Below are 24,562 nucleotides of genomic sequence, written 5' to 3' on the forward strand. Positions count from 1 at the left end.
ATAATAATAGCACCAACCTCATAGGATTGTTGTAAAGATTTGATACATAGTAACTACTATTTGGTGGGCTAAATTTTTAAACTGACATTGTCTTCTAATGCATAGAGAGTAATAATTTTTATAAATAAACATGCATTTTAATCCACAATAAATATTATAAAACTTGATTCATTTGTATAAATACATACACCTATGTAACTGTAATCAAGATAAAAATTTAGAGCATCTCCATCCTGCCAGTCCCAAAGCCTCACAAAGATAACCACTATTCTCACATCTAATATCAAAAAATAGTAACTACTCTTGATTCCATATTTAGTCATCTCTACATTATCTTCCTTTAGTTATCTTATGTACTCGATCTCTTAGCCTGCAAATCTGTTGAAGTTTCTATGCTCAACCAACCAACCAACTGTCCATTATTCTGGTTTGTTTTCACTGGTTCTCATTGGTTTGTTCTCTCTCTCTTTCCAATTGTGGTCAAACTTCTTGAAAGATTAAGCTATACTTCAACTTCTTTATTACCTGCTCTCCTCTTTTCTTCTTGCCATCTAGTATATCCCCTAAACTTTCATCCCACAGGGATCACCCATGACCTTCTAATTTCCAAAGCTAATAGGATGTTTTCAGTAGACCACAAAAACTTTGGACCTCAACGTTCTCACTTACAAATTATGAGAGTTTTATCATACAGTTGTGAAAGGCTTTCCTAGATCTAAAATTCTACAATACCAAGAATTCTGTAATTAAAGTCCTCATCAGGCTATTCACTTCTTAAATTAATTTTGAAAATTTGTGTTTTCTTAGGAAATTATCCACTTCACTTATATTTTTCAATTTGTCAATATATGATTGTGTGTAATGTTCTCTTGTACCTTTTAAGAAATACATTTTTCCTTTTCTAATATTACTTGTCTATGTTTCCGATTTTTCATCAGATATATCTGAGTAGTCTGTTTACTAAAATTTTCAAATGTTAATTCTTTTATTTCCCTTTAAAAATATTATTTTATTATTACAGTGATGAGTTTCTTAGAGTATGAAATATAACTATTTACTGCTTTTTGTTTGGCAGAGTTTCAAGAATTTTTGAAAAATATACATAATAATATGTTTACCTTATTTCCAACATTCAAATAAATGAGTTAAAGGTATTAGCATCTTAAAAATAAGCAATATTAGATACCTATCTTGTAAGTATTTCAAAAAGCAAAAGAGAACATGCTTGCTATGACAGATAGATTATATAAAAAACATGAATGGAATAAAATGTAGAGAATTGTGCTTTTGCTAGAAAAATGACAAACAGAATACTGAAGTGAAGCACTTTAGTATACTATTTAGAAACTCTTAAAGAGTGTCAATATCTGCACGCTTCAATTACAGTATTTATGAAGAAATCAAGAATCATTTGCAATTATAGTAACATTTCAACAATCTAAGACAAACTAAACTAATTCCTACATATAAAGCAATTATTATTTGAATTGTTTAATTTCATCAATTCACATCCTGATTTGCCTGTAATAAATAAATTAAGAATACATATATCTTGCTATTCACATGGAATAAAATACGTACAAGGCATTTACAATATAATTCTGGACACACCAGTAACTCCTTACTCATTAACTATCCTATGGAAAGAAATTTTGGTGATGACCACAGTGATTTCAAAGGCAGTTCTTTAAAGGCTGCACTAATAACTGCATATTTACATTATTCAGAAGACCATAGTTCTTGTAGATTAAAAATAAATTATTATGAAGATGAAATAATGGCTAAAATGGGGATTTGCATAAAGGTAACACATAACTACACACAGTAAGTGCTTGATGAACAATAGTTTTTATTTGGCAAAATAAGCACATGTGAAGATGTTTGACTGCATCTTAAAACATGATGAGAAAACTAACTGATAAGCACCTACTCTGCTTAAACGTTAATTCTGCAGCAATGCTGTACGGGAAATATTTTACAAAGGAGGAAGGGAAGCTCAGAGAGTTTAAAGAACTTGTCTGAAGTTACATACTCAGCGAATAAAGAAGCACATGTGCTCTTTCCACTATAACATGTTGCCTCGTGCTTTAAAGGGTTCTTATTTTCTTTTTTTTTTTTTTTTTTTTTGAGACGGAGTCTCGCTCTGTCGCCCGGGCTGGAGTGCAGTGGCCGGATCTCAGCTCACTGCAAGCTCCGCCTCCCGGGTTTACGCCATTCTCCTGCCTCAGCCTCCCGAGTAGCTGGGACTACAGGCGCCCGCCACCTCTCCCGGCTAGCTTTTTGTATTTTTTAGTAAAGACGGGGTTTCAACGTGTTAGCCAGGATGGTCTCGATCTCCTGACCTCGTGATCCGCCCGTCTCCGCCTCCCAAAGTGCTGGGATTACAGGCTTGAGCCACCGCGCCCGGCCAAAGGGTTCTTATTTTCTAATATTAATTTTCTAATGATTGTCCATATTCTTTAACAGTACTGTTATTCTTTTTGAAACAAAAGGTATGCACATGACAAATAAATAGATGTTATAATAAATAAACAAAAATTATATTAACTCATGAGCCTTTGTTGTTCAAATCACCACCAACTAAAACAGAGAAATACACCATTTCCAAATATATTTTTGGTTATATAAACTCCATTAACACATGTGCAAATTAAGGTTACTTGGATAAAGCACCTCAATTAATGAAGTGAATCACTAAAACCAATAGATATTGTGAAGACAAGGTTCATTTCATAAAATTAAATGAAAAATTTGATGGCAATAAAAATTGAATCAGAAGCCTTTTGTTATTATCACTTCACCTAACCTTCCTTTTTCCACAGCTGCTATGACATGCACATCAACAGCAGTGTCATTTGTAGACAGCTGAAAAACCTCTCTCACAGACCCAAGTACTTGGCCCATGCATTCTTTCCCTTGGATGTTATAGAAAATATCAATAGAAGAGATATGACGGACTTTAGTTCTTTCTTGAAAACTCTTGGTTCACCATTAAATACAAGCTACAGTACTTGCTTACAAGGTATGGCACAAGGTTATGATGAGGAAACATCATCTCTTTAACCCTTTACACAACCTTCAATTTGTGAAAATTTTGAAGCAGGTTATTTTCTACATAATTAAAATATCTGTCACAAGACTAACTCTAAACAGAAGAAACTGTCAATATAAAGTTAAGTGAGATACAAAATGATGAATGAAGGAGCAATAAAAGCAATTTCTAAATGTGAGTATCTCAAACAATAACTCTTATTTGCTAAATTTTTATAATTTCATATTCATAAAACCATCACTATTAAAAAGAAAATAGGTGCTGGATATATGTCAGCAGAGATAAAAATCTGTTCCACAGATGTCAAAAATATGTATCTAGTGGAAAACATGTTCATAATTTGAAGCTCTTGGAAAGTTTCTCAAACATAACAGGAAAATCTGATTTTTTGAAATGTGTGCTTTGGAAATTCAAACATTTGTACATCGTACACAGCAGATGCTTCATTATATACTGTTATCTCCAGGCTTAAAAAAATAACAATTTTATTCAAAATGAAATATAATTAAGTCACTTGCTAAATAAGGCCAAGAATTCAACGAAAGCTTTACTAATAATTTAGAAACTTCAAAATGCTAAGACAGTGGTTGTTCAAAAGAAGGAAGCATTTTCTCTTAGGTGTCTGGAGAGACCAGAGGAAACTGTTAAATGTTCTCACCATAGAAATGATAACTATGTGAGGTAATGCCTACGTTAATTGGCTAGATGTAACCATTCTACAATATATATATATTTCAAAACATCATTTTGTACATGATAAATACATACAATTTTATCTGTCAATTTAAATAAATAAGCAAAGAGTAAAAATCATGTTGTAAACTCTAAGACAGAAACTGATTTACACTATGTTCTTTATCTGTAGAGGAAATCCTTTTTCAGTAGGTTTGTGCCCTCGGGTGTGTTTAGATATCCCTTCCCAGCTTGCAAGCACCATATATAGTCACTCAAAACCAAGGATCATAATAATGCAAATATAAAATTGCTTTCAACTTGCAACAAGCAAAGCAAACAAAATCTTGCAGCCCTGTTGCTGAGATTTCTAGGCCTTGAAAATATTTCTTGTATAACTTTGAAGGCAGAAGAGGATAGTGCTTTCCAGTCAAGAAGACACTTATTTATTCTGTTTGTCATGTTTGATCAATGGTCTTGTTGGTATCACAGAAGTATTTCAATGTGGAATGAAAACAATTTTTGATTTAGGGGTAGCATGGGGTAAAAAGATCGTAGGTTTTAGAATCAAGCTAGTGTTTCCCAACCTTGGCTGCACATTGGTATCACCTGGGGAGCTCTAACAACTATGGATCTCTTAGTGCTATTCCCCAAGATTCTGATGTAATCTGTCTCTGGTGAAGCCCAAGTATTAGAATTGCTAAGGTGCCTCAAGTGATTCTAATGTGTATCCAGGGTTTAGAATAAGCAATTTAGACAGTCATGGACTGACTGTTGGTAACTAAAGCTACCAAATGTGTGACCTTGTGCAAATTATCATATTTTTCACACCCTCAATCTTTCGTTTATAAGATGGGAATGAAAAATACCTACGATGTGTAGGATTACTATAAAAATTGCTTATAATAAGTGTAAAGTGTTTAGTTCTTGGTAAATTCTCAAAAGTATTAACAATAATAACAATTCATACATATTCTCAACCCGTTACAGTAATTTATCTAGACTTAGGCAGTTCCTAAAGTTCTCAAAAGAATAACACACATGGAACATTCTGCTATGCATTCATATGTTTAATCTGCAATGAAATTAGAGCTAATATACTTCTTTATAGAACCTGCTATGAAAATGATATCAGATAATTAATATTTAGGATGAACTTTTGAACAATAAAGTGTATTTTTTAAGCAAAAACAAAGTAATACTGCCATGGTGGGGTGCAGGAAGAAGGCAAGCTATCATTTAATCCTGTCCTCAGACCTCTCTAGACAAATAAGAGAAAAATGCCTCCTTTATTTAAACACTAAATGCCACCATTGGGACTGTTATGGAATTCTAGGTGTGACAATTCATGGAGATTTCAAAGGACTTCTATGACAAAGTATCAATCAACCCTGAGATTGGTTGATTCCATTTGTGCCTATATTTCAAATCCCTATTTGCCTATCTCTGAGCTATCCATCCTCAGATATTTCACGTCTACTATCTCCAATAATGAACTCTGCCTTTCTCCTTAAGGCAGTTCTTCCTTCCCTGTTTGCTGTCAGTGAAAGAACACTATCATTCCCACCAGGTACTTGGATGTCATCCTTGTATTTCCCTCACATCCACTCAATCACCAATTCCTATTTGATTGCATCTAATAATGATATAGAAACTCCACTCACCCTCCATTTTCATGATCCTAGTTGGTGCCATCGCTCACTCTTTCCTGGATTATCAGGGAAACAGTGAGATTCCTGTGAGGAGTCAGCCCTCTGCTGGCTCCACTTCCATTGGCAGAAGTGAAATGGGAGCTCCACAGGTAGGCATGCTCCTAATGAGGTCCCCTCACCTCTTTCTCTAAACAAATTGATAAAAGAGGTCATAGAATACGTCTGGCGTATACTAAGTTCCCAATAATGATGAGCACTAATTATCAGTATTTTAAAATTAAAACTGCAAAAGAGGATGTGGGTATGAGGTTTTTTTTTTTGTTTTTTTTTTTTTGTTTTTTTTTTTTTTACAATAGGAAATATTAAAGCATGTTTAAATACTAAAAGAAGAATCACATGGAGAAACTGATGAATCAGGAGTGAGAAAGAATTGATTGCATCAAGGTTTGGAGAAGTCTTATGGAAATGAAACCTAAAGCACATGAGAAGGAGTGAAATTTAATAAAAAGAAGGGTCCCCTCTTGATTTGAAACAGGTAGAAAGGAATAAAAACTGGGTGTTGATGTAAATAAATTAGCATATTTTATGGTAGGAAGTTGAGATAATCTCAGTCTGTTATGGCTACCAAATTCTTTTTGGAGTAGCAGTTGGGTCAGATGCAAAAGTGAAAGATGTGGGAGGGAGATCAGAGGTTTGAGTACATGTGAGTAGATTGGAAATTCTCTTTGTTGAGAATTAAAGAGCTAGATAATGTGGAATTGCTAAGAGGCATTGAAGCCTCTGTTAGCTAAGTGACCATGCATTTTTATCAGCTCATTACCACTGGAAAAACAAATGACCTATACCACAGACTCCCTTCCAACTCTGAAACCACATATTCCAGTCTTCTGCAATGATAGAGAAATACTGGTTTTGCTGTTTTTCTGTTTAGGGTTTTCTCTTGGTTCTTCTTTGAATGCACCATCCCATTTTATGGTTTCATCTCCTTCCATCTTTGACTTCTTGTGACACACTTCTTGTAACATAAGAATAGACAAACTAACTCTATGGAAGCAATTCATGCTATTGCTAGAAGCAAACAAAAATTTCAGTCCACTGGTTAAGAAATGCTGAAATCACATTGCAGCAAACTCCTTATTCTGAAGCAAGATTGAAGATACGTCTCAAGCTACCTGTTATCATTTTAATAAACAATTACCTTTGAAAGTTTGGAACCCTACCAGGTTACTTTCTCAGTTTCTCAGCATGTGGGAAAAATAACTATGGTCAGGGTACTTTCGTCTATATTGGACCAAAATTACAGATGGCAAAACAAACTATTTCGAGTAACATTACTTTTATAAGTAATGACTATAAATACATTTTTGGAAGATATTCATCTATTGGAAAAAAATAGCTCAGTCCAGAAAAACTCTAGGAGGTCTTTTTCTTTACCATGGTTTCTTTACAGCTTTTGTCATTGAGAAATTCGGGGTCAAAATACTTATTGAGTATCCAATGTAAGAAAATCCTACATCAGGCAAGTTATAAACATTTCACAAGAACATTTTTAAAGTTATGTAAGTATAAAAACATCTATGAGAAATTATGGCATATACCTGTGTTTAGAATGGATTATTGGAATAAGTAAGGCCAATAAGATAATAAGAACACTTCCAATTTTGAATTTACATTGCCATTACATTTTCTGTGTTTAAAACATTCTAAAATTACCAATTCCTTTTGTCAGCCCAGAATGTAGCTAAATTTTATTACTATACCTTACTTCTAAATCTGGGTCCTAAAAGGGGCTACCAAAAAGTTGATTGAAAACAGGAAGGAAGTCAAACATCGTTTTACTTAATTTTCACAGCATGAAAAATTAGCAGTATATTATACAATAACCTCTAACTTTGTTTAAAAATAGTGACAGCTGAATCTATGTTTCTGGGTTGAGCCAAGGATTTATTATTAAGCTCCTTTGGCTTCAGTATGAAATGTCATTCATTACACCATTTCCTCTTATCATATTTAAATTTTCATTTGAAACCAGAAGAGGAAAAAAGTGTCAACAAGAAAAGAGAAGCAAAATCCAAAAGACTATTAAGTCAAAAATAGATCTTACCAAATATTTTAAGTATAGTGTTTTATTCTTATGTCGTGAGTTTAAATTACACAGTTTGAAGTAATATGGATGAGCTGAGAAAATCCCTTCATTTTTACCCACAAGCATAAAAGTTGTGTAGAGGGAGAAAGAGAGATCTGGGCCAAGGTTGATGGAGAGAGGATGGAGCCGGGTGAAGACGGAGGTGAAATGTGTTCTTGGGTCTTCTCTGGGGAGCTATAATTTTATTCCCTTCATTTTAAGTGGATGAAAACTATTCCTCTCACCCCACCTCCGATCTTGCCTCCTTCTATTCTTTTCTATACATTTTTGCCTTCAGAGGAGAGGTGTGGCAATAGTCAAAGTTAGTACTGGAGCAAGAAAGAGAGAAGAAAGAGAATCCAATTACATCTAGCAAATTGTTCTCCCTCTATGACTACATGCATTAATGCCAGAATTCCACAGGAAAGAGAAACTTGATACATAATCTACTCGATTCAAAATGAACCAAATACCTTATAAATAACTGATAATATTAAAATGAAGCTAATATTATATAAATAATATCTGTCTTTGTCTAAGCCCTACTTATCTATCTTACTCAATTCAGCTTGAATATACTAAGTATATATTTCAAAGAGAAATCAGATTATGATTCACATTCAGTTCTCAATTACAGCCTCTCAATGCATGAAATATTCTCTTGTAATAAATGAAGCACTTTGAGAGGAAGATGCATTCTTCCAGGTTTTCAGGATGCAATTTAATGCATGACTACAGCAAATAATGATTGCATCTCAGAATAATACAACATTTACTTTTTTTCCCATGAATTCAAAATCACTTTGTCTTTATCATCACATTACTTGTTGAAAATTCTCATTTTTATTTTTATCTCACAGAATATAGCCTCTAAGAAGAAAATTGGTTCCTTCTTTTAGATCCAGTGGAATATCTGACATGTAGGTTTTATCCAATAAATATTTGTTGTGTGAAAAGAAAATAACTTCGTTATAAATAATATCAATGGGAATTTCATTTCAATATACATGCTATTGCTTACTGGTAATTAAGTGAGGGGAGTTCACCAATCACTGTTGTTGTGGAGATGACTGGCTTCCCCCAGTATTTGTTCTTTCCTTGTTCTCATAACAGAACTGTAACAAATATGATGTTGGCACATGAGGCACCAGAATAAAGAATGGATTTCCCAACTTTGATTTTAGCTAAGGTCATATGATTAAATTCCTGCCAGTCAAAGGTAAGCAACAATAGTGTGTACAACTCTGGAGAATATTCTTTTTCTATTTTCCTCCTTGTCGTCAGCTGGAATGTTTACATGATGGCTAGAGCAGGAGCAGTCATCCTGAATCTTGAGGTAGATATTTCAAATTTAGTATCAGAGAAAAAAAAAATCAGTTAGAAGGAAATTAGTTCCTAACGATCAGGAGCTACCTGCATTTCTGTGAGAATGAAATAAACCTTTATCTTTCCTTTACTACTCTTTTATCTTTTCTATGTCACTCTTCTTTTGTGTTTTCCTATAACAGTCAAAATTAAACCTAAATGTTACCTTTGGTAGAAGGTAGACACATATTATTATGCTTTTAATTGATAAACTATTATATACTGTGCTTAGGAAATGCAATCTATGAACCAACTGGAATAAATTATGTTCATTTCTCAGCTCTGAAATTAATCCAAATATTTACATTTCATTTAATGAACTATGAACCATATCTTCCTCAATTCCTCCATCTCTTCCTTAACTTAGCTATAAATGATATTTGTAAACTGTGGTGGATTTTGCATAGTATTTAATACCCAGTACCTCATTTGATACTTGTGCTAAACAGGAAAGGTAAGTGTAATTACTATTATTTAGATTTCATTGTGAATAAAACATGTCCAGTGAGATTAGGTAACCTTCCCAAAGTCACACTGTAGAGGCAGAGCCAGGACTCAAACTCACACAGTTTGATTTACTCCAGGTCTCATTTCCTTTCCTTTATACCAAATGGTCTTAGTGGATCTGCTTAAATTGAAAAACGTCTATATCATCTCAAATTCTTAAACTGGAGCAGATCTTAGACATCTAAAACTTCTTGCTAAACAAAATCCTCACCTTTTTCTTTGCTGTCTTTCCAGCATACTCATATCTAGATTCCTAGGCTTCATATTGTCTAGGTATAATATTGCCACCAGAATTTACTCTTGAGTTTTACATTTAATAGATAACTTGAATCGACCCACCTCATCCACTTACATGAGAATGGGGACTCTGTGGAAAAGATAGAGTCACATTTGGCCAGTCACACCCTTTAGCCATTTGCCTAATTCTTCCATAGAGCTGCCCAGTTAGCCTGGGCTACTGCAATAAACTAAACAACTAGACATGTGATTCTTCTGGTGTCTTCATTAAAGATCTTGAACCCAAGATGTGGCAGGGCTCATGAGAAAAAAAAAATGTCCTACCGTTTGTAGCACAAATTTTTAAAACTGAAAAAATAAAAAGAAGAAGAGATATTTGAAAGGAATACAGAGAAACTGGTAAATCAAGACAAGACCTGGTCAAGACCAGAATTTCCAAAAGTGTCAAGGAAGGGTGAAGAAAAGAAATATAGGAGCTATGCTTATAATGAAACCTCTCCTTGACTGTTATTTCAAATAAGATATTGCAAGGACTCAAAATGTACCAATATTGAAATTACTCAAAAGCCAGAGACTGCGAACTTTCATATTTTAACCTGATTTATATTTAATGTGGAACACGTAAACATGGAAATATTTATCTTTGCTTAAAATACAGCATGTGGCATAAATGTGATTCTGAAATGCATAAGAAATTTAACTACAACACTCTCTTTAAATTGGTTGCATTGTGGTTGGTTCTTTAATACCATAACTTTATAGAAGACAATGACATCAGGATAGATTTTTAGAGTCAAATAAAACAGTCAACGAAAAGGAGCAGTTACTGAGAATGTAATGCAACTGTACTTCATACTCTAGTTTGAAACCAGAATATGAGCATAATTGAGAAAGTAAGAAAGTTGTTGGAAGCAAAAAAAAAAAAAAGAAGTTACTTTAATAAATGAAGCTACTATAATGTCTTGGGCACAAAACGCAGAGAGGGGAGAGTAAGGGTGTAGCAGGCATGTACACCAGGCGTTGCAGGAATTGCAATGCAATGTGTTAGGGGTTATAATAAGAGGCTATGATCTCAAGGTAAATAGGAACAAATATGATGGAATACGCTGAGAAATCTTGCTTGCTCTCTTAAATCTGTGATACACCTTTTCATGTTCCACTGGGCCCTGTCCTCTCCCATAAATATCATTAGTACATTTCACACTGTATTATCACAGCTGTTTTAATTGTTTGCCCACACTCCTCACTCCCCACCACACACAAATTAGGAATTAAATACTAAAGGCAGACTTTCCATTTGCTATTATTGTTGTCACTGTTTCATTGTAATCTCAGAATTAGGTAGTGAGTCTGACCTGTATTTAGAAATAAAAACAGTTAGTTGCTAAGTGAATGAGTAAACTACTGGCTGAATGTGTACTTTCTATCTTTGTATTACAGTATTTATAGTCATTGATGTACCTGGCTTATTCCCCTTAATGTAAGCTTCCTGAGAAAGATCTATTTCCAGTTTATTTCTCTGTGTGTCATTGTGCCTAGTACATAGGTTATCAACTTAATGAATCCATGATTTAGGAAGTTTTCTTATTTTTTCTATGAATGAGAAGAGATAACACATTATGCTATGTATGACAGATATTGAAGACTTTGGATTAAAGGCAAAACAGGAGAAAAATGTTAGTGGTCTTGATTTTTAAGAAGTTATGTGTTATATGGCAATATATCATGACATCATTGGGCTTATGTAGATAATTTTATGATGATGATGCTTTATTTGTTGACATGTTCTAAATTTCTATAGTGTAAGAGAAAATTCATAGTAACTTACTAACTCCCACCTCACCCCAACACTACATATACAGTTGCTTCCCCCTACCCATGAAGGATTGGTTACTTACTGAACCCTCATGGGTACCCAAATCCAGGGATGCTCAACTCCCTTATATAAAACGGCATAGTATTTGCATATAATCTATGCACATCCTTCCATGTACTTTAAATTATCTTTAGATTACTTACAATATACAATACAATGCCTACACATCACTTAATTAACCTGGATTCAACCTAGTATTCTATGCATGGTAAATTCAAGTTTCGGTTTTTGGAACATTGAAGAATATTTTTCCCAGGGGTATTTTTAATCTTCAGTTTGTTAATCCATAAACACATATGTATGTGGAAGACTGATTACATTTAGAATCAATGATAATAGAATATTCGAGGGCTTAAACAGTAAGAGAAGGCTCTGTGGTTACGAAAAGAGCCCTGTGTAGATTATTTCCATGAGCCTGAGTCCAGGTAGCCTATTTAGCTAGAGCTCCACAAACATGACCATGGCTATAGGTCTGGTCCCTATGTTGACTCTTTGCTTTCACTGTGTTTTTTTCTCCCCCACTCCTCACCAGAACTCTGATACACTGATCTTAATTGGGTCCATAATAAGCGTGAAGGGACTTGCACATAGAAGGGTATAAATCTAATCTTAATTCTAGAAAAAATATTTAAAGTAAATCAGGATCATCTCCTTCATAGCAGATGGGTGGCAACTTAATATAATGAAAAATTATCTCATGATTCCAATGAAGAAATAACTCACACTGTATAAATCAGCAATCTCTATTAGCCAAAAAAGTAAATTTTGTAACATAATAATAATCACCGTGAGTAATAACAACTTTGTGGCACTGTAACAATTTGAACACCATATGATTAACAAAATCAGAATAAATAAACAATGTTTCTTTGTCTTAAGTATATTTGCTTAAGTATATTTAGGATTAGTGTAATTCAGGAAAATTACATTTTCAATAATAAAATTCCTATTTGTTTTGTTTGAAGTGGCTGCCATCTGCCAGGCACTATGCTAACAGTGTTACCTGTATTGTTTCTAGCCTTCACAATAGTCCTTCTAGGAAGAACTACCATGTGTTATTATTACTATATATAGGGGAAGAAAGTGAGGCTCAAATAGAGTAATATATTCATGGTCCCGTAAAATGTAATGAGCCACGCTGAGATTCACACTCAGACACATTGAGCTTCTTAGTCCATATTTTTATATGACTCTAAACTTCATCTTAAATGTTTGAAAATTACAGATTCATGAGTGGTCCACTACAGATTTGGAGACCAGAAAATGTTATTAGCCAGAACCCTTTGCTTGCAAACTGTTTAGAAAATAGAAACACTAGCACATCCCTTGAAAACAAAGAATGCTGATAGAAATAACTACCCTTACTCTAGAGACAGATAAACTGAGAGAAGAAAGGTTATGTCTCTGAAGACACAAGTCAGAGCAGGAGTCAAGAATACAATCTATCACCAAATTCTATTCTGTTAACTATTGAATGCGATATGGCAAAAACAGAGCAGTAGAAGAAATAATTGGACATATAACTTTGACATAAGAGACTGATAAAATATAACCATCCAAGAAGCAAAAAGATGACTTACTTATGCTTAATGTAGCTAACTATAATTAAAACATAAAGAAGACAGAAAATTGCAGCAACTAAGCTATGTGGTTACATTTTAATTAGGATTCTAATTTTACTATATTCTTACTACTAGTAGGCAGACTTTGAGAAATATACAGGAAAGGAAAGAACTTTTAAATTTATGTTTCTGTGCAAGTCTTTGAAGTCCTAGAATCAGGGACTTGAACTTATTGAATGTACTTAGGTAATGTGGACGTTATATTTTTGTCTTAATTCTAAGGCTGTAGAAAATAAATGGAGTTTTCCATGATGATTTAATTATTCACTCAATATAATTTTTAGGAGAAAACCTGCAATATCAGCAACCCAAGGATTTAAAAAGTCTGAGTTTCTTTACTATTCAGTTATAAATCAAGAGTGATAAAAATTTTGTTCAACTTGGAAATTAGAAAATAATTATATAACCTCTTTTTTTTTAAAAAAAAAAAACAGCCTTGTATTTTGGTAGAAATTTTTGCCTAGAATAAGATTATTGGAAGAAGAAAAAGAGAAAGAAAAGTTGAAAGCAATTAAAAGTATAAGGTGGTCTTATAATAGACTTGGATCCTCGAGAGCTATTAACGAAAAAAAGAGGCTTCGAGTTTTAGAAAGCACTCTGTGGTCAAGGAAAATATCTTTTAGAGAAGAATCATACTTCACAGAAGGTGATTACTACTAAGTTACACATGAAATCCTATTTAATTACTAATCAAAGTCCCTAACTCTTAAAAAATAAAAGCTACTTTGCCCAGACATTCCATTGAAAACAGAATTCTTCAGACATAGGTCAGTTTTATGTGCAATTTTAAAGTAATGTCTATGATTGTGTAGGAGTGAAGACATGGAGTAAAAATGAGCAAAAAAAAAAAATGTTCTTTTAAGTTTGAGATTAGGTGGATTTTAAAGGGATTGGATGATGTGCAGAGAATTTAATAGATGCCAAAACTGTGAGAAAAAAAAATTGCTGAATGGGCGGGAATGCAGGACATAGCCAGTAAAAGGAAGGATGACCAAAATGGCTTTACTTTTCCCTTCAGCCTGAACAAATTTGAAGTGCAAGTGGATCATCATAAAGGTCTTCATCCTTGTTGTCTTCCTGTTGAGTAGGCTGAGGAGGAGGAGAAAGAAGAGGGGTTGTTAGTCTTGCTGTGTAAGGGGTGACAGAGACGGAAGAGGCAGAGGAGGTGGAAGGGGAGGCAGAAGAGGCAGGCACATTCTGTGTAACTTTAAGGACATGCATCGTAATTTCTGTCTGATTTTTTTGCTTTTTTATTTCTCTAAAAATGTTCCTATACAGCACCAGTTTTTCTTCCACCATTTGCTTTAGTTTCAGTGTTCATCTCATATAAGGATCCATGTTGTAAAAGAAGCCAAAAGCAGTGTGGAATAATCAAAACTTTCTGCCAAGTTTTGTACTATTAACTGCTACATTCAGTCTGGCAAAATTGTGAAAATAATATCAATTATTATCTAATGTCAATTTGTTTTCTGGCACTACTTCTAAGTCCTCTTCCTCATTGTCTGGCACTGGTTTGGAAGCACTCATCTCCATCAAGATGTCTTATGTAATTCCTCTGGAGTGGTGTCTCTCAGCTCTGAAATTTCTCCAAGATCCGTATCTTGAAATTCTTCACTCTCCACCTGTTTTGCCACATCCAGTCTCTTTCATGATTTCCTTGATTCGCCCTGTCATAAATCCTGTGAAGACGTGTGAAGACATGCACAATATATGGACACAGTCTTCTCCAGCAGGAATTTATTGATTGTTTAGAGCTTGACGGTTTTCAAGGATTTTTCTATAACAACGATGGCATCTTCAATGGCGTAATCCTTCCACACTTTCACGATGTTCTTTCTACAGGGTTCTCCTTCATAATGTCGACAATCCTTTCCTACAGGGTTCTCTTCTATAATGTTGGCAATCCTTTCCATAGAGTACCGCGTGTAATAGCTTTAAAGATTCTTATGACTCCTACATCTAGAGGCTGTATTACAGACGTTATATTTGGGGATGAACAGACCACTTTGATGCCTTCAGTGTTAAACTCATGGAGTTGTGGATGGCCAGGGGTATTGTTCGATGTTCGATTATCAAGAGAATTTTAAAATATAGTCCATTACTATCAAGGTACTTCCTGACTTCGGGGACAAAACACCAATGGAACCAATCCAGAAGAAAAATGTTCTCATTCTCTAGGTCCTCTTCTTACAGAACCAAGAGACGGGCAGCTGGTGTTTATAATTTCCCTTCAAAGTTAGGAAATTAGTAGCTTTATAGATAATGGCAGTCCTGATCATAAACCTAACTGCATTTGCAAAACTGGTGAATTAGCCTATCACTTACAGCCTTAAATCCTGGAGCTTGCTTCCTTTCCTTACTAATATATATCCTTCACGGCATTTTTTTTTTCCAGAATAGGAGACTTTCATCTACATTAAAAACCTGTTCAGGCAGATATTCTCTCTTCAAGGAGTTTCTTCATGGTCTCTGAAAGCTTGTTTGCTGCCTCTTGGTCAGCAGAAGCTGCTTCTGCTATTATCCAGACATTTTTAAAAGCTAAATCTCTTTCTAAAAGCATCAAACCGTTCTTTGCTTACATTAAACTATTCAACTTCAGATCCTTCACCTTCTTTTTGCTTTTAGTTGTCATACAATGACTTTGCATTTTCTTGAATTATATTAGAGTCCATAGATATGCTTTCCTTACAGCAATCCTGCATCTAGGTAAAAGCTGAATTTTCACTATGAGATGAAAAAATACTTTGCAAAAATCTGATTTTTTTGGTGCCTATTGTCATAGCAGCAGTTTCATGAGTTATTTTCTTTTTCTACAATGGTCATTACTGGATTTATTTATCTTAAAATAGTGGGCAACCACAATTACAGTCCTCAATCTATGGTACACATCAACAAATTCAACTTTTCTTGTAATGTCATAACTCTTCTCTTATTCTCCCAGTATCACTAGTGGTGCTTTGTATGGGTCCCATGGTGTTATTCAAGATTTACAATATTGCACTAAACATGATGAAAAATATGCAAGAACCACAAGAAATCACTTTTTAATGCAATATGCAATTCACTTGAGAGATAAGACTAGTTTTCTGAGATGATTAGAGTCACATACTGTTTTCAGTAGATACTAGTAACAGTTGAGCTCGCTGCAACAGCAAAAGGAGGTGGCTATGCAATTATTACAGTAGTACAGTATGAAATACAGTTGTTTTTACAGTTATAATTTAATACTGCATATTTACATTTCTCTCAGCTGAATATAATCTGTGTATGCATAAGTTTTGATAAATTTTAAATTTTTATAATAGATTTGTGTATATTTTATGGCAGGAGGTGATAACATAGACTAATATCTACATATATTTTGTGCATTCATGACAAAACTAACTCTTTCTTAATACTTTCAATATCTGTAGGTTAGGTGGCTCATCTGCAAGTTTTCTCAAATTGTTGCAACTCTCTAATAAATTTTTTCCAATATGTTTATCGAAAAAAAATCTGCATATAAGTGGACCTGTGCAGTTCAAACTCATGTTGTTCAAGAATCAATTGTATTTTAGAAAACTTACAATTATAAATAAAATCTTTCTACATCTCTGCACCATTGAAATGTAAATCTTCTAAAACCAAGAATGTCCTTCTCAAAGATCTGGAGGCTATCACTTTGAAATGTTATCATCATGATAGTGACAATTGATGAACATGGACTATCTCTTCAATACTTGTGTCCTCTTCAATATTTTTCATCAATGTTTTATGGTTTTCATGGTAGAGTTTTTCACTTCTTTAAGTGCATTGCTAGATATTTTATTAATATTTGTAGCTATTGTAAGTTGGATTACTTTCTCAGCTTCTGTTTCAGATTGTTTGCCAGTGGCATATATAAATGCTGCTGGCTTTTAATGTTGCTTTTGTATCCTGTAACTGTACTAAATTTGTTTATCAGTTCTAATAGTTTCTTGGAGTCTTCAGATTTTTCTAAATATAAGATCATATAATCTGTTGCAAATAAGGATAATTTGACTTCTTAATTTCCAATCTGGAAGTCCTTTATTCCTTTCCCTTTTTTGATTGCTCTTGCTAGGACTTCCAGTTTTATCTTGAATAAAAGTGGTAAAAGTGGGCATCCTTGTTTGTTTCGTGATCTTAGAGGAAATGCTTCTAGTTTTCCCTTGTTTAGTATGATACTGGCTGTGAATTTTTCATATATGGCCTTTATTGTGTTGGACTATGTTCCTTTTACATCCAGCTTGTTGAGAGTTTTATCATTAAGGAATGTTTAACTTTATTAAATGTTTTCTCTGCACCTATTGAGAGGATCATATAGTTTTTGTCCTTCATCCTGTTGTGTGATAAATGACATTTATTAATTTGTGTATGTTAAACCATCTTTGCATCCCTGGGATGAATCTCACTTGCTCGTGATGAATCATTTTATAATGTGTTGTTGAATTCAATTTGCTAGTATTTTTGAGAATTTTTGCATGTATAGTCATCAGAGATATTGGTCTATAGTTTCCTTTTTTTTAAGTCTTTGTCTAATTTTGGTATATTGTTAATATGTCCACAAAACTCAAAGAAATCTACAGATTCAATGCAATCCCTATTAAAATACCAATGATAGTCTTCACATAAATAGAAAAAAAAAATCCTTAAATTTATATGGAACCACAAAAGACTCAGAATAGTCAAAGAAAATCTGAACAAAAAAAAGAAAGCTGCAGGTATCATGCTACCTGACTTTAAATGATACCACAAAGCTATAGTAATCAAAACATCATAGTACTGACATAAATACAGACACATAGCCTAATGAAATAGAATAGAGAACCCAGATATAAATCCATGTATTTAGACTAGACACATTTTTTATGGGGTTGCCAAGAACATACAATGGGGAAAGGATAGTTTCTTCAATTAATGGTGCTGGGAAAACTGGATACCCATATGGAGAAGAATGAAACTAGACCCCTATCTCTTGCCATACACACAAAAATCAAATTAAAATGGATCAAATATTTAAATGTAATACCTGAAACTACAGAACTACTAGACATTGCTCTGGGTAAGGATTTCTTGAGTAACACCCTATAAGTAAGGGCAAATAGACAAATGGGACAACATCAAGCTAAAAAGCTTCCTGCTTCAAAGTAAAGGAAACAATTAACAAAGTTGAAGAGACAGCTCCCAAAAGAATGGGAGGAAATATTTGCAAACTACCCATACCAGAATGTATAAGGAACTCAAACAACTCAATAGCAAAAACAAAAACAAAAACAAAACAAAACAAAAAACCCAAAAGACCAAATAATCCAATTAAAGTGAAAAAAAGATGTGAACAGACATTTCTCAAAAGAAACCACAAAAAATGGCCAACAGGCTTATGAAAATATGTTCAACATTACTAATTATCAGAGAAACACATACAAAAACTACAATAAAATATCATCTCACCCCAGTTAAAATGTCTTTTACCCAAAAGACAGGCAATAATGAATACTGGTGAGGATGTGGAGAAAGGGAATCTTCTTAAACTGTTATTGGGAGTGTAAATTTGTGCAGCCACTGTGGAGAACAGTATGGGGGCTCCTTAAAAAACTAAAAATAGAACTACCATATGAAACAGTAATCTAACTGCTGGGTATATTTTCAAAAGAAAAGAAAACAGTGTATGGAAGAGATATCTGAGCTCTTACATTATTGCAGCACTATTCACTATAGCCAAAATATGGAATCAACCTAAGTATCCATCAATAGATGAATAGTTTAAAAAGTCATACTAATACAAAATGGAATATTATCCAGCCACAAAAAAGAATTAAGTCCTATCATTTGCAACAACATAGATGGAACTAGAGCACATTACGATAAGTGAAATAAGCCAGGCACAAAAAGACAAATATCACATGTTCTCACTTAAATGTGAGAGCTAAAAATATTGATCTCATGAAGACAGACATTAGAATGATGGTTACCAGATGCTGGGTAGGCTAATAGGAAGAGGGTAATTAAGAGGAGATGGTTAATGGCCCAAAAATACAGTTAGAAGGAAGAAGATTTAGTGTTCAGTAGCACAATAGAGTGATTGTAGTTAACAATAATTTATTGTATATTTCAAAAACTAGAAGAGTAGAATTGGAGTGTTCCTAACACAAAGAAGTGATAAATGCTTGAGGTGATGGATATCCCAATTACCCTGATTTGATCATTACACATTGTATGCCTGTATCAACATTTCACATGTACCCCAGAAAATATATACAATTATTATATATCCATAAAAATTAAAACTTAAAAAAACGAATAAAGAAGACAGTGCCCCTATTTCTAGTCTCTGTGGGAGGGTCAGAGTCTATTAATCAGCAAGATACAGATGGCCTATCACATTGACCAACCTTCCTCTAGGATCAGCAATGTTCCATTGGCTCTCTCCAGCATTCACTTTTTCTTTCTGCAGAATTGTGTTCACTCTCTCTCTCCTGTTGCAATAGTCCCTCTCCCGTATTTAGATGAAAAGTCTCCCTTGCCATCTTTAACAAGTGTCCCATGCAATTTTTCTTTTATAAGGAAAAGTAATTCAGTACCACTGAGTTCCTGCATGTGCGTTCTTATGCTACTCTAATAATAACTCCAGAATAATGTGAGAATGAAAACTCCAAGAGGCCAAGTAACAAAAACAAACAAACTCAGTAAATAGTAGGGAAGGATTTCAAACCATAACCTCTGTCTTTGTAAGGCCAAGTTTCTTCTAATCTTTCTATGTAAGGGAAAAAATGAATGGCAGAAATGATATATGTAAAAACGTAATTGGAGAGAGATCAATTTTAAATGTATTTTTCTTATATAAAACATCCATCATAATCAAAATTGGATTTTCGATTTTGAGTGCAACTATAGGTGCTTTTATAGTATTCATTTGCTTGGCTACTTCTCCACTTAAAAAAACCTTGCTAATTACTAACCTAATTACCCTTCTTTCTGAGTTCATTGCACATTGTATGATTTGTGAACCATCTTTTGGAAATCTGTTGTTCTCCTCTCATTTAAGACCTTTGACAACCAATATATTCCTCCATTCCCACCTAAACCCCCAGCTGTAGCAACTTTATTACTGAGGAAGAAAAACTTGGAGCTATCACCTTTGCTTCCCTCATATCTCAATGATAGAAATGTGATACTTTTAGGAGCTTAACACCAAAAGTCTTCCTCAAAGCATATATATATATACACACACACACACACATACATACACACACACACACATATCAAGCATACACACACACACACACATACATACACACACACACATATCAAGCATATACATATATATATGCTTTGAGGAAGACTTTTGGTGCTAAGCTACTAAAAGTATATATGTGTGCATGTATATATATACACACACACACACACACACACATACACACACACACACATACAGAGAGAGAGAGAGAGAGAGCAGTAGAAGTTTCCTTATTTTTTTCTAAGCGGTCTGTGGTATGGAATTAATAGAAAGTAGAAAGTCATTTACATAGTGGAATCTCCTCAGCATTTATTAGGCTGGTATATATTAGCTCTATTGATGTCACACATTAACAAACAACCTTCACTGGAAACAATGATGACTTCCATTATCACTACAATGATGAAACTCATAGCACCAAAGGTTGCTGACCAAACTCTTACACAGTTTCCATTATTGATGCAGTTGTGCATCAGTTAGGCTGCATTTATCCCGGAGTAAAAGTCTGAGAAAGATGAGAACTTGGCCAACTAATGCTTCAAAGTGGCAAAACTGTAATATAAGCCTATAACATAACCAAATTCTGATTTTACTCTGTTGACATTCACTTTAACATTGGTTTAAAAGGCAGCAGCAAGTTTCCTCTAGAAAAGCAGAAAAGCAATATATATAAATGGATCAGTCTCAGTTCTAGTATGGAATGAGATATGTCATGAGATCCCTGGAAGGTGATGACAAGTTTAGAGATTGGGTTCGTGCTTTTCTGCTGAGAGCTTTATGAACTACCATGTCTTGGTCTCTATCTCCCTCATAGAAATGGTATGAGGATAGCGACATAATTCAAAGGAATATATTTTGAAATAAAAGCTTGGTAAGTAAGGAGAATTATTTTTATTACTAAGAGAGTGGCCATCTGTTTCCAAAGAACTCAAGTGAGAACACGACTATTCACTTTATGTGGAGTAATTTTCAGATAATGCGTTTTCATCGCCTCCTGTGCTGGAACATTACTTGAGCTGAAAGACACCCTGTCCCATAATTTTCTGACATGTGTAGGGCTCTAATTATTTCTAAGGAAGACATCAATTCATATTAACACTAGAAAAATGTTGCCATGTCCCAAAATATGCATTCGGGAGATAGGGAGAAGTGGGATAAGAAAGCAAAGATAAAATGAGTAAAAATGATGAGATGAAAACACTGCTGAGCCTCTTGTTTGTAATGCAACATGGCTAGGAAATCACCATGCAAGCTAGTTATTCACCATGATTAACCTTCCTGGGTCTATTTAACTCCTTGAAATTTGTACCGCAATTCTGTCAATTGTACTTATTACAGCTATTAATAATAATAACCCTATCTCACTTTGGATATTCATCAACTTAGTTAATATGGATATTATGATAAAAGGTTCTATGTTTGATGAGAGTCACTGGTGAAACACAATTTGTTGTTTAGCTTAAATGCCAACAGAAGCAATAGGATAACATAACTCCACAGGCCAGCTTGAAGTCATTATAAACCACTCTTCATATGCAAATATAGTGTTACTAGTCCATCAAGTAGAATATATATTCTCAGGTTCGCCCCCAAGTCAACAAGATTTCTTGATTCATAGACATATTCTAGTCTGGTTCTGCTATGTGAATAAGGAGGCAATGTCAACATTTGGAAGAGAACAAACAATGGGAGACAAATATGAACCAGCACCTCTTCAATTCATGGCAGTGAGGTTGATTGTATGGTTTGCAGGTTATTGACTTTCCTTCTCTGGCTCCATTAAGAATGGTTCAGTAACTGTGAAAAGTAAAGGCAGACTACTGCACATCGTTAATAGCACAGGTGCAAGTGTTGTGGGAACTGTGTCTCCTCCCCTGGTGTTTGCAAGAGGCAGCACCAGCGTAGAGGTGGTAGTGACATGTGCAGTTACCTCTCACTCTCCTTCCTCTATTGGGTGGGTTTACAGTGTAAAACATTATTGTTCCCAGATAGCATGACCTTTTTCTCAGCCTTTGGAAGAGCCTCTCTGTGCTTCCCATCAACACCCTGGGCAGCCTGGCCTCATGGTGTGAAGCCTCGGGTCCTTCAGCTGCTCTTCCTGAATTGTGAGGTGGGGGCAGTTAGAAAATTTAATATGGAAATGGTAGGGGAAGCAGGATGCCCATTTACCTACAAATGAAGGCCAAGTTCCTTGATTCAGCTCCACCAGCCATAGTCCCAGCCTAAGGCTTGAATCAGTTTTTCAACTGGAAGGCAGTATGATGATGACTTTAGAAATCCTGACTAAAAAATACAGCAACTTTTGATCAAATGAAGCTCCACTGTTTTGTTTCTCTTGTTACTTTGTTATTTATAGATTAGATCTGGATTTCAAAGATCCCTGCATCTACTGACACGGATAATTGAAAATTGGCTATGGTTTTTAGTAACATCAGGCAGTAAAGTTGATTACCTTCCCTTTCCCTCTGTTGCCAAATGTTGGCAGTGTATACCAGGTCAGTCAGAGCAGGCTTGCTGCACTGAGAGAGAGAGAGTTATAAGCAAAGGCACAGAAACAGAAATGACAGAACGTCACCAAATAGATTCCTGATTTTTCTCAACAATGATGTTATCCATGATGAATTGAACAAGGTGATACAGAATATGAAAATAAGGAATTTAAGTTTTATCACTGAAATCAGGATTTTCAAAACACACAATCTTATTTATTAGCAACAATGGACAAAGATTGGGATTCAGATGTGTGTCAAACTCTTGCGCCTTCCAGGAAACTAACAACAACAACAAAAACCAACTAGGAATTGAATTGTTATATAACCCAGGCAGTATCTCTCCTCAAGCGTTATCAAGAAACCAAATGTGAACATTTCCAGCCCCACTGCACGGGTTTTATATTCATTATATAAGTACCATATGTGTAAGTCTTATTTTAAGAGCTAGCAGTGCACTGTCCTAGTAGAATGACACGTGAAAAAGATTCAATGTGGGAAGTGTCGGAGCGAATTGTAGAGAACCCAAAGGCTGCAGCTTGCCATCAAAGGCTCTATATTAGGTAAGAGGCAGCATTTAGTTGAATCACTTTCACTTTCTTGCCCCTCTGCTTGGCATGTTGAAATATTCCACTTCTATTTTTCTCCATCTGTCCTATTTACCTTGTAACTCCACATGCAAATTTAGGTACAGCTGAATATATAATGGCTTTTGAAATATGACTTATGAAATGTACATGTGTTACAAAAAGATTCAGATTGTCAGAAAACATTTTATACCTCTGAATCTATCTTTGTAATAGAGCTCATTCCCTTTAGTTCAGATAAATCCAACATACAATGTACATAAAATATCACTGCATTCTAACACTTTAAAAAAATTTAAACAAGTTATATCAATCAGAATATAGTCAAGAAAGCAGAAACCTTTCCAGGTGTTTTGAGGCATGGAATTTTAGTATAATGAATTTGTTAAGCAAGTAAGAGAAGGCTGAGGAGACGAAGAGGGAACAGGGATACATTCAAGAGATTAGCAGTAAGAGGAAGATGCCACCACCAACATTTTTGGAAGATCCTCAAAATTTGTGCTACCCTCCCCCCTGGAAAAGGAGGAACCCTGATCTGGGCTCCACATTTTAAAAAATCCTACTCTGTTCCTTCCTGGCCATGTCCTTTCTGACAGAAGAAACTCCTGGGTCAAGAAGATATAAACACCCAGATCCCATCCCCCATCCCGTTCCAGACTGTGCTCCAGGTGGGTAGGTCTCTGGCCTTCTCTACCCAAGTGGATGACGGACTTCATCCACTTTCCCTGAGCCTATCTTCCCTTGATCAGCACAGAACTCCAGAGCCACAAGGTAGCCAAGAGGCCCCAGCTGTTTACAACTGGGGAGGGAGTAGCTAGGGCTTGGATGTAAGATCTGGAGTGTCCGTGTGAATGCAGTCAGTCAAGCATGAAAAGGAGCCAAGAGAAAGTGAATAGGTCTGGGACACAAGCCTGAAGCCTGAGTCTGAAAGTTCTAAATTTGAACCTGGACTTCCAGCCTTAGCTCTCCTTGTGAAACGTAATGGGTCAACAACCACCACATTGTAAAATCGGAGGCACCTGTGGACACGGAATTCTTAGTTTGAACTAGGTGGTTTAGTTCGAACTAGTGTCCCTATTCACAAAATCCTTTTAGTTCCCAGACAGTAGTGTTCAGAGAAGACTAAGGTAACTAAGTAGCC

At 34.8% G+C, this 24,562-nt stretch overlaps 1 protein-coding gene across 1 annotated transcript in view; it reads right to left on the reverse strand.

The window, feature by feature from the left end:
• LOC105537373 (brain-specific angiogenesis inhibitor 3-like) overlaps positions 1-24,562 on the reverse strand; it is a 162,953-nt gene that overhangs the window by 78,713 nt on the left and 59,678 nt on the right. The gene's annotated exons all lie outside the window — the stretch shown is intronic.

The sequence above is a fragment of the Mandrillus leucophaeus genome, unplaced genomic scaffold (genome assembly GCF_000951045.1).
Source record: "Mandrillus leucophaeus isolate KB7577 unplaced genomic scaffold, Mleu.le_1.0 Scaffold1714, whole genome shotgun sequence".
Taxonomy (NCBI): domain Eukaryota; kingdom Metazoa; phylum Chordata; class Mammalia; order Primates; family Cercopithecidae; genus Mandrillus; species Mandrillus leucophaeus.